Source organism: Eriocheir sinensis, chromosome 56, assembly GCF_024679095.1.
Source record: "Eriocheir sinensis breed Jianghai 21 chromosome 56, ASM2467909v1, whole genome shotgun sequence".
In the NCBI taxonomy this organism is placed as follows: Eukaryota; Metazoa; Arthropoda; class Malacostraca; order Decapoda; family Varunidae; genus Eriocheir; species Eriocheir sinensis.
In genome coordinates, this window is record NC_066564.1 from 77,692 (window position 1) to 92,500 (window position 14,809).

General features: G+C 41.2%; 2 long non-coding RNA genes across 3 annotated transcripts in view; one reads left to right on the forward strand and one right to left on the reverse strand.

The window, feature by feature from the left end:
• LOC126984130 (uncharacterized) overlaps positions 1-7,553 on the reverse strand; it is a 24,818-nt gene extending 17,265 nt beyond the window's left edge. Inside the window, exons 1-4 of one of the 2 annotated variants that reach the window (XR_007736419.1) lie at positions 7,290-7,553; positions 6,487-6,564; positions 3,764-3,905; positions 143-224 (exon numbers count right to left, since the gene is read on the reverse strand). This is a non-coding gene — a long non-coding RNA (uncharacterized LOC126984130). Of the gene's footprint in view, positions 1-142; positions 225-1,627; positions 1,648-3,763; positions 3,906-6,486; positions 6,565-7,289 lie in introns of those variants that run through there. The other variant, XR_007736420.1, reaches the window with a different exon arrangement.
• Positions 7,554-10,173: 2,620 nt separating this feature from the next.
• Positions 10,174-12,942, forward strand: LOC126984103 (uncharacterized). Its single transcript, XR_007736405.1, has 3 exons — positions 10,174-11,884; positions 12,142-12,464; positions 12,656-12,942. It is a non-coding gene; the product is annotated as an uncharacterized LOC126984103 (long non-coding RNA).
• The last annotated feature ends 1,867 nt before the right edge of the window (positions 12,943-14,809 follow it).

Sequence of the window (14,809 nt, forward strand, 5' to 3'; positions counted from 1 at the left end):
CTCCCAAAACTCCTAAGAAACCCTCAAATATGTGAACTTGAGTGAGGAGGTTCAATAATCTGGCCTTTGATCCTAACCTATCCAAGAGACAAGAAGGAAGGAAGGAGAGAGAGTATTATGGAAAGAATGATTCAACACTCACCAATGTCTTTTTCTCTGTCTGTCTGCTGGTCTTCAAAGTCATCTTCCTCTTCTTCTTCTTCTTCCTCTTCCTCCTCTTGTCTCTAGGAGTAAAGTAAGGAGATTAATAAAGTTGATAATTGATTTTTTGTGGTAAATTCTTTTCATGGTAAAAATATATAAATAGACAGATATTGGAGAGAGAGAGAGAGAGAGAGAGAGAGAGAGAGAGAGAGAGAGAGAGAGAGAGAGAGAGAGAGAGAGAGAGAGAGAGAGAGAGAGAGAGAGAGAGAGAGAGAGAGAGAGAGAGAGAGAGAGAGAGGGGGGGACACTTTTTTTTTTATTTTTTAAACAATTTATCTTCTGTTTAGTGAAGTGTAGTGAAGTGTGTGTATATATAGATATATATATATATATATATATATATATATATATATATATATATATATATATATATATATATATATATATATATATATATATATATATATATATGTTTGCCACTTCACTAAACAGCAGATGAATTGTTTGAAAAAATCCTTTCCAACAATGCATACAGAAAAATACTGGTAGCTAAATTATGTGTAAATTCAAATGTAGTACAATACTTATTCAAACTTATTGTTTTCTGAAACTTACTGAGCAAATGCATATAACATACTGTACTGCACTAAGCCACAAATGGTTTAAACCAATAAAAAAAAGTGGTTTAAACCAACTAATAAAACCATTTTTTTTTCTTTTGTGTGTATCTTTGTTAGTTTCATCAGTATTGTGGTTTTAACTATATGTAAGATTTTAATTATGTACAGCAGGGTTGGTGGTTTAAACCAGGGGTGTCAAACTCAAAACCCTTGGAGGGCCAATTCATACTCTGAAGTGCCGTCATGGGGGTCAACAAGGGTAGAAAATACATTGACAAGATTGAAGCACCGTGATACCGCGGGCCATTTATGACTATCCCGCAGGCCATGAGTTTGACACCCCTGGTTTAAACCAAAAAAACATCAATAAAACCAGTGTTTTTTGTGAATCTTTTTTAGTTTCATCAGGTATTGTGGTTTTAATTATATATGGTTTTATTATTTTTATTATGCAGTCATTTTACTAACACCAGGATGAAAACGTCAGTTGGTAAACTCAAATCTCTATTCAAATGCTGTAACTCAGAGTAACTGAAAACATAATTTTGGTACATTACATATATATATATATATATATATATATATATATATATATATATATATATATATATATATATATATATATATATATATATATATATATATATATATATAATATACATTTTACAACACATTTGATACTAAGTGAGCTGCTGAACATTTTACAGCTCAATATAACGGGTTCACCCCCTTTGGGGTCTTCTGGTAACCCACCAATGAAGGGAAGTGAAGAGAGCTTACCTATTTCTCCAAGCTGCTGAAAAGCTTGTTGGTGAAGAATTACTTGTCAGTGAAGAGACTGTTGTTGAGGGAGTGTTATGTCACTCAGCACTGCTACACCAACCTGCAAATGTGCTCCACCAAGTCTTACCGGGAATGGCAAAGGTAAAAGTCTAAGATGGCTGGGATAAAATATAAAATCTCTCTATCAATATAATAAAGATAATTAATAGATAATCTCTCTCTCATTATTTGTCCATTTCTTCCTCTCCTCTCTCTCTCTCCCTCATAACTCTATACATACAGCCAGGCCTATACTTTGAGGCAGTGCCAACGTTGCCAGACTGTAGTACTCACTATATATTTACTGACTTCCAACACAAAATCTGTCTTCTGGTCCCCAATAACTAGATTCATTTATATTTATCATTAACTCGGTGGTGGTGGTAGGGATCATGTTTCTTAATGGTCCCTCCAAGCGAGAAAAATGAGAAAAAATCACCCCTCGCACAAATCATTTCATAATATATATCAAAGCATTTGTGATCAGATTATGTATCATCTATTTTGGGGGGTTTATATCATGGCACAAATTTGGCCCGTCGCTGCTACGCGGTAAAGAGACAAATTTGGCCCGTCGCTGCTACACGATAAAGACACAAATTTGGCCTGTCGCTTTTGCCTCATGAAGACAGGCTGAAGCAGTTAAATGTACACTCGCTAGAAATGCGAAGGTTGCGAGGAGACTTGATCGAAGTCTATAAATGGATGAAGGGCTTCTATAAAGGGGATGTCAATAAGATTTTGATAGTAAAAGAGCCGGGTAGGATGCGTAGCAATGGTTTTAAGTTGGACAAATCCAGATTTAACAAAGACATAGGCAAGAATTGGTTCACCAATAGAGTGGTGGACGAATGGAACAGGCTTGGGGGCCATGATGTGGGTGCCAATACCGTAGATACATTCAAGAAGAGGTTAGATAAAGCCATGGATGGTGAGGTAAGGTGGAGTGGAGTGTACAGGAGCTGCCTTGTATAGCCCAACCGGTCTCTTGCAGACTCCTTACGTTCTTATGTTCTTATAAAGTCACTATAGTACATGGACTCTAACTTGAGCCCTGTGGTTTGGGCCGGGGAAGCCTCCATTCTTTACAGATCTAGCCATGACCTGCGATCTGTCTCACTGTTAGTCTGTACGTTATCTATTTGTGGAGTATACACATACTCATAATACGACTGCATGGTGTTATGAATGGCTTGGGATTACAGGGAAAGACAACGACTGAGTCACGCCCAAGGGCTCAAGTTAAAATCGATAGACTATTGTGAAGAAACTTGAAATAAATTTTTTTGACATTAACCCGGTAGAGCAACGGGCCAAATTTGTGCCATGATATAAACCCCAAAAATAGACGATGCATAAACTGATCACAAATGCTTTGATATATATAATTAAGTGCTTTGTGTGAGGGGTGATTTTTTCTCATTTTTCTCGCTTAGAGGGGCCATTAACCCTTTCATTGCTAAACGCTCGCTGCGACCTCCACCCACACTCACATCTCGTGCGTATGAGAGTGTTCCAACATTAATTCTCACAACATAGGATTGCCAATTGAGTGGATTCTTCACTAAATTTGGTGGAAAATCATATCAGCCCAGCGTGGCAAATCTACGGATGAGTAACTGGTGGATGTTCTTGCCCAATATAGCGGCATTTTTGCATAGCTTCACCTGACTGATTCTTTGACCAAATAGTTGTAAATATTGCAGTTGGCAATGCTCCCTTGCCAGAGTCTGAAGGAAAAAATGTCCACAGTTCCCTCAATATGGCTGATCATCCCGCACGCACCGATGTAAGTGTTAACATTCAACACTCCCTGAACGTCCGCAAGAGAGGCATACATAACTGACTCCTATAGATCTGGACCTCCTCTTTCCAATGGTGTTTTTAGTTTTCAGCTGTGATGAATAGTTTTTGAGATACAGAGGCTAAAAGAGACCCCCAATTGGGCTGCCCAACTGCGCCTGAGGGGATAGTCGCGTCCACACTGCGCGCAATGAAAGGGTTAAGAAACATGACCCCCACAGCTACTGGGTTAATATTTGTCAGGCCAGCGAGTCCTAACATTTGTTACACAGTTTTTCCCGCACACCACTTACAGGAGAAATAAGAGAATATGAGAAACAGAAGACAGTCGTAAGAGAAACAAGAGACAATTATAGCAGAAATAACACTTTTACCAATGCAAACCACTGCTCTAGAGTCCGGGTTGCTGGCCGGTCTTCAGGACAGCATGCTGTGGCCTCTCAGCTGGTAGTAGCCAAACCACATCATCATCATAGCGGCCAACAAGGAGCGTCACACTCAGCCTCCAGTGTTCCGCTGAAGAATATTCAAAATATAAAAATACATTACTCACTGTGTCACCCTAAACTATCTTATAAAAGACAATCTCAGCCATCCTAACCTGACCAAACTTTAATGAACCTAAGCTAGCCTTAGGCCACACAGGGAGCAAGAACGTTAATACATTATAAGCAATGCCACACTGGCAGCGAGCTGCTTGGCGAGAAAGCGAGAAGAGTTGACAAATGAGTTTTTTTGCGCGAGATCGCTCGGTCAGGAGTGACATCACAGACATGTATTATTTGCCGTATCTCAGCCATACATTAGATAGGCCATTTTGGTTGACACCGTTAAATGCAGCAGTGATTGCAGAACTTGAATATGTTTGTGAAAACTCAATAAAACAAAAACTAACTGACGAGTTGAAGTTAAAGAATCACACTCCGTAATAACACATTCTACATGTAACTTGCAGCAGCACCAGCTATGAAATGCTATAAACAATTCCATCTTCTAGAGAAAAGCCTCCTGTATACAGAGTTTTTTTAAGGGGCTCTCACACATTCCCGGCCTCGGTCCCGATAGTCCTCGATAACTCCCGATAAGTCGATCAGGGCCTGACCGCCGACAAAATAGGCAATAATCCCGGGACCGGCAGCTTACCGCCGGTCTGCCTGCGGTAGACCGGCGGTAGACTGGCGACCATATACGATTTTCGATTTCTCCAACCGGCAACTGCAGCAGGTCAGTCAACGGTAAACTGCCAGCCTACCGGTGGCAGACCGCTGGTCTACCAGTGACAGACCTGTGGCACATCGACGACCAAACACTATCTTTGCATTTTTATATTTTAAAATTACCTCATAAACTGCTTCAAACCTAAATTCATTTGTGTGCATAAAACTCTCTCTCTCTCTCTCTCTCTCTCTCTCTCTCTCTCTCTCTCTCTCTCTCTTCTTCCTCCTTTCTTTCATCTCTTTCCATCCTCTCTCCCTTACTTCCTCACTCCCTCTTTCTTCCTCACTCACTCCCACCTGTTCCTCCTTCCATTCCTTTCCCTTCCTCTCTCTCTCTCTCTCTCTCTCTCTCTCTCTCTCTCTCTTTTCTCTCTTTCACCCACTCCTCTTCCTCCTTTATCTCATCTCCCTCTCTCTCTTCATTCCCTCGCTCCTACCTGTTCCTCCTCGTTTTCCTCCTTCCTCCCTTGCTAATCCCCAGATCATAAACAGGTGTTCACTCATGGCCTACCGCCAGTCTACCGCCGGTCTGCCGCGGGTGTCGGCGGTTGACCGCCGGTCGACTAGGACATTTTCAACACCGCCGGTCGACCGGGCGCATCGCCGATATCTTTGAAAATTTTAAAGTTGACCGGCGGTGGTCAGCTGAGTCTACGGTCCTCAGGGTCGACCGGCGGTCTGCCGCCGACAATCCCCAATCTTACAGCCGGTCAACCGGCGACCGGCTTATCGGGAGTCATCGGGGATTATAGGAGAAGGGAACAAGACACAACCCCCGATTAATACCTGGTAGTACCCATTCACTGCTGGGTGGACAGGGGCGTAGGGTATCGGAAAAGCCACCCAAATTTTTCCACTCCGCCCGGGAATCGAACCCGGGCTCTTTCGGTTGTGAGCCAAGTGTGCTAACCACTGCACCATGAAGCCCCCCAGGATGAATAGGGTGAATACTCCACACTTATAAATAAAGGGTTAATACTTCACCCTTATCCTGACCTGGAAACAATGAAATCTGGCCTAACTTAATTCTAACCTAATCTGACAGGTGGTGAATCGCTGCTAGCAATTTTTTAAAAGCTAATGAGTTTTTTGCAGCCGCCTCAGAGCATCACGGGGGGACTGGGATACTCTGTTCCCCGTCTCTTCTTACACTCACTTCTCACACTTCTCATGGGTTAGATCTCATTATTCTATGCATTTTGAACCCCATTTATGTTCGCCGCAAACTGTTAGAAACGCCGCCACCGATTTTTGAAAAGTTAGTGAGTTTTTGGCGGCCGGCTCGGGGCGTCGGTGCCACCATTACTTACTTTATGAAACATCACTAGGTCTTCATATATCTTTTCTACAAACGCTTGGTTAGCGACGGTACGCTAGGTTAGCGATTAGCCCACTCGTGTGAGACCAGGTCTACCGCGTGGTTATTTTTTATTTTTTTAGAACATGCAGACCCACGAGCTATTTTGTGGTGGCACCGACGCGACGGTTTACGGTGGGGGAACATATTTAAACTAACCCAACCGAACTCTACGACCTAACAGCTAACGGGGGGGCTTTGACCCCTTCGCCCCCCCACATGTATATGCAACTTAGCTCTGCGGAGGTGTTTCTCGCTTTCACGCCCGGGGCCCACAACATCACGGCCCGCAAAAAAAACACCAACCTTTCATAAATCACTAGCAGCGATTCTATCAATTTGTGAGGCATATATATGGGATTCAAAATGCATAGAATTAAGAGATCTAACGCATGGTTGGGTTGAGAAGTACCACAGTGAGATGGGCAACTCTGTGGACATTTACCATCTGACAACCATACATTTTTTTTACTATTCAGCTTAATGTTCACTGAGGAAATGGAACCCAGAAAAGTTTACTCACCACCACGGCTCCTGCCAAGCAAATCACAACTTGGCCCCCGAAGGAGAGATAGGGTCCGGCCTGCCATCGGGTGTACTTCTGGAATAGCAATAAAAAAGGTTACATGTTGGAAATTTCCGTATAAAATGACCTCCCGTTGTCTTTTTTTTCTTTAACCCGAGGGGCCAGATTTGTGGCTCTACCGTGTAGCAGCGATGGGCCATTTCTGACCTGCTGGACCTGGCCGCTAAATGCCCATTATTACGTACTTAAGACAGCCACGCCCCATTTGACCTCATGTAAGAGCTCAATGCATCTTATTCTCCATATCATAGGTCGTAAGTGTCGGTAATAAGGTCAGGAATAAGGTCACACGGTCGCCTTTGTGAGCTCACCCCTAAACCTAATTCATTGTTTACGACATTCACGCCTCATCTGACCTCATATATCAGGTCAATCCCCCTTAATTCTTCACTCTGTAGAGGTCAAAGGGCTTACTGGGTATCGATGATAAAAGTTCACGTTAAGCTGATGGCCGCCTCTTATCTTGCATATATCACACATTTTCCGCCTTTTCCCCACATCACCGCTTGACCTCAAGAAGTATAGTGACCTTATATGTCATGACCTCAAGCCCCGTCTCGGTATACCCAGTAGTTTACGAGAAAAATATATATATACAAATATTTTCCTCAATCCAACCCGCGCCTCCATCTTTTCCCAAGGCCCCGCGGTCAGCCCACATTTAAATCCCCTTTTGATCACGTTCATCACACTTCTCGCCGTTATCACCCATATCAAAACAAGCACAAGGCATTCCTCACCTCTTTGATCTCCATGGCGTGTCTTTACAGCGGCTAAATCCCACGAAATCACATAAAATAGACATGACTCTTAATGGCGTCTAGCCGGAGCGAATTCACCGCGAGGGAGGAAGGCCAGTCACGTTATCATAAGGGAATAACTTCGCCAACTTCCACGAAATAGCTCTCAAACGTTTACCTTCCCATTTTTTACATCTTTCAGTGTCATTTCTATCGTTCTATGACCCTATTTCGTCTCCAATACACGGCACAAACATCAGAGAAACATTTGTTATCACTGGAAGGCTAAATAACAAAGGAATAGGCTTGATTATTGACAGAATTATAGCAGACGTTATTTTCCCTCATTTCTTGCATCTATGGTCCGTGTGTCTGGTGTATTATTATCTTACAGGCAATATTAACCCTTATAAAGATCACGGGTGGACAAATAACATCAAAATAAGGCAAATCAATAAGTCTTTCTGGTGTGTGATGAGGTATCTTTCAACGAGTTATTTCGCACGAAAAAACGACACCACTGCTGCTCTTGCTCTTGCTGTACTTTAGGTCTAAGTCTTGACACTTTGCGAACGAAACTGCAGAAAGTGTAAAATTCTATCACCCTTCAGGACGGGTTTACAATATGATATAATGAGCTTATATGTGGGAATAATGGCTTCAGGGAGTTCTTAATACACTTAGTCTCCCTTAAGTGAAGCATGGAGAGAGGGAGAGAGAGATAAAGGGAGGAAGGGGAATGAATCACGTATTAATTAGATCTTATAGGTTACAACGTTTCTTCCTGTATAAACGGGTCATTATATCGCTTTTTCTCTTTTATTAAACCTAAAACCGTGTAAATAATGGCTTTGAAATGTTTAATAAGGGAAGATGGACGTTGGAACAGGAAAACTCATTGTTGTACCTCAAAACTAATTGTTCCAACCTTTACATAGATTTACATAGAAAATCAGACCACACAGACCCCATGGTCCAGACTTGGTGGTCTGTCCTTAAACCTAAGTGATTTTACATTAATCAGAAGACTCCAAAACGTTGCATTTCTACTCTAGTTGATATTAAGTTGAAGGATATATGCTGAAATGCTATATCTTATGCTATCAAGCTGATTTAAACTTACGGTCACATGCTGACTTCATGATGCATGCTGACTTGAAATAAAGGTCACAATATGCAGTAAGTTGAGTTCAATGACGGCATTGTTCACTTGTATATCTCCTATGCTGAGCCTATAAAAAGTCAGCATTGAAAGAGATAGCCATGCTGACTCGATCTTATGCAAGCTGATTTAAACTTATGGCCATGCTGACTCATATGCTAATCTTAACTTAAATCCATGTTGAACTCCGAACTCAGCATATCAAGAAAACGATCATGCTGTCATATATAGACCACCATGCTGAGCTCAGAGTGGCTATACAGACTGAAATCAGTAACTCTTTAATGCATGCTGAGTTCAAAATAGGATCAGCATTGAGAAACAGCTAGGCGCCATCCTGAGTGAGCATTGCTGACTTGTTCATAATTAAACCCCTAGTAATAGTAGTAGTAGTAGTAGTAGTAGTAATAGTAGTAGTAGTAGTAGTAGTAGTAGTAGTAGTAGTAATAGTAGTAGTAGTAGTAATAGTAGTAGTAGTAGTAGTAATAGTAGTAGTAGTAGTAGTAGTAGTAGTAGTAGTAGTAGTAATAGTAGTAGTAGTAGTAGTAGTAATAGTAGTAGTAGTAGTAGTAGTAGTAGTAGTAGTATGCTGAGCTCAGAAAAGGTCATAGGCTGAGTTGAATTAAGCATATCGCTACAAAAAAGCTTCCTGTACCGACATATGCCGAGTTGGGCGAGCCAGCTATAGGCCATGCTGACTTCAGACCATGCCGACTTAAAGAAATTCTGGGCCATGCTGAATTTGCTGAGCTTGGCTCCATATGTTTCACGAATGTAGGCAGATCAACATTGTTAATGATCGATGACACTTTGCGTACGAGGAACAAATTAAGGCGTAAAACTCAAATGTAGACAAGTAAATTCAGACTGAACCAAATTTTTCTTCATCAACGTTGTAGTGCGAGAATGGAATAAGCTCCCTGCCTTCCTTCAGTGCTCACACGATTGATTTCCTTTAAAAACAAGCTCGATCGGCCGTCACTTCCTTCAACTCAATATATTAACTAGAGTTGAAATGCAACGTTATGGAGCCATCGGATTAATGTAGAATCACTTAGTTTAAGGACAGGCCACTTAGTCTGGACCATGGGGTCTGATTTTCTATGTAAATCTGTAAATTAAAACCCATCCGAAAGCTATGACGTAATGTTTAAATCTCCGCGTACCCAATCAGCTGTTTTAATCAGCTGATCGGTCACCTCAGCACACTACTGATATATCGTTTCCGGAGTCATCACACTCGTACAGAACATGTTTATTGCATGACTTAACCTGTGACCTACCATACCCAGACACAGGGATCGCTGAAATAATCTTATAGACTTACGAAAAAATAACGTTTTTTTTTCAGAATGGCAACACCGCCCGCTTGCCATAATAATTCTTTCGCCTCGTCAAATCTTATTCTTTTTCCACCTTTCTATATTTAATGCTATACTTAACGGTAACACCAATTAAGGGCTGATATCGAATTAAGCCGTGATGGGAAGATCGTTCGTAAGATTTACCCCCTAAATACGGGAAGAGAGAGAGAGAGAGAGATGCTGACTTTAAATGCTGACTTCATATATCACTTTTCTTCATCGAGTCTAGCTGAGCCATGCTGAATGCTGAGAGCCACAAGACATCTATAACAATCAAGCCTAGGCTGAGCTCTGAAAATAGAGGCCATACATATGCTGATAACATGCTGATCGAGCTGAAGCATATCGCTACAAAAATCTTCCTATTTAACAACATATGCTGAGTTGGACGAGGCCATGGATACTGGCTTCAGACAATTAATGCATGCTGACTTAAAGGAAGGTCACGTACAGCACTCAAAAACGTTTATGCTGAGCTGATAATAAATTGAGCATAAAAAATGGCCATGCTGTAACTTATATGTTAATTAAGCCATGCTGATCAAATCCTTACTAAACTCAGATTAACAAAGTCAGCATATTATATTTATAGCATAGAATTGGTATGAAAAAATCGGTCATGCTGAGTACAGCCTGACATCATTGAATCTTTAATGCTGTCATGCTGATATCTTGACCATCCTGAGTTCAAAATAGTCAGCATTGATACACAGGCTATGCTGAGTGAGAATTAACATTACTGACTTAATAAACCCCCATATGCTGAGCTCAGATGGGAAACTAACACATGCTGACTGATTCTGGGCCATGAGGTTGTTGACCAATCCTTCCCCACTTATAAATTACTTGCAATACTTATAGGCTACTTTTGTGACTCTGTGTAGGCCTACATTCCATAATACTCAACCTAACCTCAATCCTCTCTCTCTATACCAAATGGATTTAGACGTTAAAATTCTTCCTTATGAACTGTTCTTATAAATTACTTGCAATACTTATAGGCTACTTTTGTGATTCTGTGTAGGCCTATATAGTCATTCCATATTCAACCTAACCTCGATCCTCTCTCTTTCTATACCAACTGGATTTAGCAATTAAAATTCTTCCTTTGGGGGTGTAATTAATTTCTGTATGCCACTCAATCTGATGCCTTGGAACTTGGATACATAGCCAGTATTAATATATCTGAATGCTGTGTTGGGTAATTAATCACTAATTGATCCTGATAAATACTGTTTGGGGACATCATTAATTCTTCTCGGTCAATCCTTGTTCATTGATATGCTCAGGAACTTGGATTATAAACAAGTCTGAACTTTCAACAGTAAATACATAGTAAATTCTGACAGCACGGGACTTTTCCAAACAGTCAAATTCCCTCTATATAAATAGTTTGTGGGTGGCTGGGGAGCTAATTCATTCTCCTAGGTCAACCCTCCCTCTTTCAATGTGATGGTTTAGCCCCTTGAATTTTTGCCGGTACTAATTATAAGCTTTCAAGTGTTAAATATATAGCAAATTCTGAATACAAGTCCTTTGCAGATGGCTAGACTCCCTCACTCAATCCCTTCCTACACACAGTTCTCCTTACATAATACTCATTGTTATTAAGTCAGTAATAAGCATCTAAGCAGAATAATGACCAAGATAAGCTATAGATGAAATTAATATAGATATATGTAGACAGAACCTCACAAGTTAAGCTATTTCCAGTTTCCAAGGGCTGAGTTAAGCTGGGAGTTAGGTTAGATCCTCGCATGAATTTAAGCTATTTCCAGTTTCCAAGGGCTGAGTTAAGCTGGGAGTTAGGTTAGATCCTCGCATGAATTTAAGCTATTTCCAGTTTCCAAGGGCTGAGTTAAGCTGGGAGTTAGGTTAGATCCTCGCATGAATTTAAGCTATTTCCAGTTTCCAAGGGCTGAGTTAAGCTGGGAGTTAGGTTAGATCCTCGCATGAATTTAAGCTATTTCCAGTTTCCAAGGGCTGAGTTAAGCTGGGAGTTAGGTTAGATCCTCACATGAATTTAAGCTATTTGCAGTTTCCAAGGGCTGAGTTGAGCTGGGAGTTAGGTTAGATCCTCACATGAATTTAAGCTATTTCCAGTTTCCAAGGGCTGAGTTGAGCTGGGAGTTGTTAGACCCTCACATGAATTTAAGCTATTTCCAGTTTCCAAGGGCTGCGTTAAGCTGGGAGTTAGGTTAGATCCTCACATGAATTTAAGCTATTTGCAGTTTCCAAGGGCTGAGTTAAGCTGGAGTTAGGTTAGATCCTCACATGAATTTAAGCTATTTCCAGTTTCCAAGGGCTGAGTTGAGCTGGGAGTTAGGTTAGATCCTCACATGAATTTAAGCTATTTCCAGTTTCCAAGGGCTGAGTTAAGCTGGGAGTTAGGTTAGATCCTCACATGAATTTAAGCTATTTGCAGTTTCCAAGGGCTGAGTTGAGCTGGGAGTTGTTAGACCCTCACATGAATTTAAGCTATTTCCAGTTTCCAAGGGCTGAGTTGAGCTGGGAGTTAGGTTAGATCCTCACATGAATTTAAGCTATTTCCAGTTTCCAAGGGCTGAGTTAAGCTGGGAGTTAGGTTAGATCCTCACATGAATTTAAGCTATTTCCAGTTTCCAAGGGCTGCGTTAACCTGGGAGTTAGGTTAGATCCTCACATGAATTTAAGCTATTTGCAGTTTCCAAGGGCTGAGTTGAGCTGGGAGTTGTTAGACCCTCACATGAATTTAAGCTATTTGCAGTTTCCAAGGGCTGAGTTGAGCTGGGAGTTGTTAGACCCTCACATGAATTTAAGCTATTTCCAGTTTCCAAGGGCTGAGTTGAGCTGGGAGTTAGGTTAGATCCTCGCATGAATTTAAGCTATTTCCAGTTTCCAAGGGCTGAGTTAAACTGGGAGTTCCGTTTCCTTGTCTATATCTACCTAAATTCCCCTTCAATCATTAGCCGGGCACTCCACACCTCCCCTTTCTTGACCATTATACTCATCCACTTCTGTTCGGGAGACTGATCTTTTTACCCTTCAGACATTTAAGATTGAAGACATTAGCTTCAAGACTCCTAGTTTCTATATACCTTCAAGTTGACACCATCCTGTAACCTAACTTGCATGGGAAACTGTACCTCTTGACCCAGATCAGCTATTCCCTTCTTACTGTGACCTTGTTCTGTCCACAAGTTAATCATACAAAGCTATTATATATATTCTGTAACCTAACTTGTATGGGAAACTGTACTGCTTGACCCTCACAGGTAATAGGTATATGGTTCCATTGAAAGATATGCAAATTTTAACATGTCCAAATTCATAGCATTCATATCAGACCCTCCAGTTTAATTAAGCCACCCAGCTGACACTATCCCCTGCTTGGACTCAATTTATAAAGAAAACTGTACTCGTTAATCCTTGAGTCATTTCCCCTTTTTCCAGCTTCTTAATTAGCGTGACCTCCCAGCCATATACAGTTTATCCAGTCCACTAGTATTTAACCAGTAGCTCCAGGGCCATTGGATATAAGCATAGGTCAATCATTTAGGTATGGATGAACAGGAATTTAACCCCTATAAAAGATATACGTGAGGGGAGGCAGCCGGTAAGGAAACATATATCGAGGGCTGAATCATATCAAAGCTATACCCAAGATTATGACACTATAAATATCTCTCTAGCCAGGGCCAGGATATAGGCAAGGGTTCATATATAAGGAAGAGCAGGAGTTCAACCCCTATAAATAACATTTGTGAGGACTGCATCATCAAAGCCACCCTAAAATTATTAAACTATACTATATATCTAACCATCATATAGCTACACCCAGGGTCATTGGATATAAGCTTAAGGCTTCATGTACTATAGGAAAGAACAGGAATTTAACCCCTACAAAAGACATCTATTAGGGGAGACAGCCAGTAAGGACACATATCAAGAGGAGACATATTCATCAGAGCCATACCCAAGATTATAACAATGGAAAATACGTTAAACAGGACCCAAAAAGACCCCCCCAGAAAAGTGGTGACATCAGGAAGAGAAGAATTACCTACCCTATCACAGGATGGGTTACAACACTATGTAGGTCTTGGCCGGGGAAAGGAAGAGTTGGAGGAGAAAGCTTGTAATGAGAGAATCCCCCCTTAAAATGAACTCCCCTGCACCAGAAATCTAATTGGCTGCATCTGTTCTCCGGCTATGAAGGAAAAAACACTTACTTTAAAATGTTCACCAATAAAATATAACTTACCCAGACCAATGGGTGCCAAGTGGCTTAACCCGGTAGCAGCGAGGGGCCAAATTTGTGGCTTTACCGTGTAGCAGCGACGGGCCAAATTTGTGCCATGATTTAAACCCCCCAAAATAGATGATACATAAAATTATCACAAATGCTGATATATATTATTATGAAATGGTTTGTGTGAGTGATGATTTTTTCCCATTTTTCTCGCTTAGAGGGACCATTAAGAAACATGATCCCCGCTGCTACCGGGTTAAAACTACCCACATGCTGTCCAGAAGACCACCTATCAACCCGGACTCTAGATTCTAGGATTAAAGATGAGCTCTGGGAGGGCAGCATGAGCCAATGCAAGATGGCGCCACTATAAACACTTGCCTGCGCCAGAACGGGCTGGGCCGACCATCAGGCCCCACCGGGAAGAAGCCTTGGGCCGACCATCAGGATCCACCGGGAAGAAGCCTACCAGTGCAATAGGCCATGACGTAAAAAAAAAATAATAAATAAAATAAAAAATTGACAAGGCTTTCAGGGGAGTTACAGACAAGGGTGCTTTTATGACCCTTCCTCTGTACCATCAACCTAAAAAACACATATTTGACAAGGCTTTCAGGGGAGTTACAGACAGGGGTGCTTTTATGACCCTTCCTCTGTACCATCAACCTAAAAAAACATCATTGAGAACCCAATTACTGACCTTTTTGGCCTTGGAAATATACAATCAACATACAAGAAATAAACAGACATACAACTGAATAGT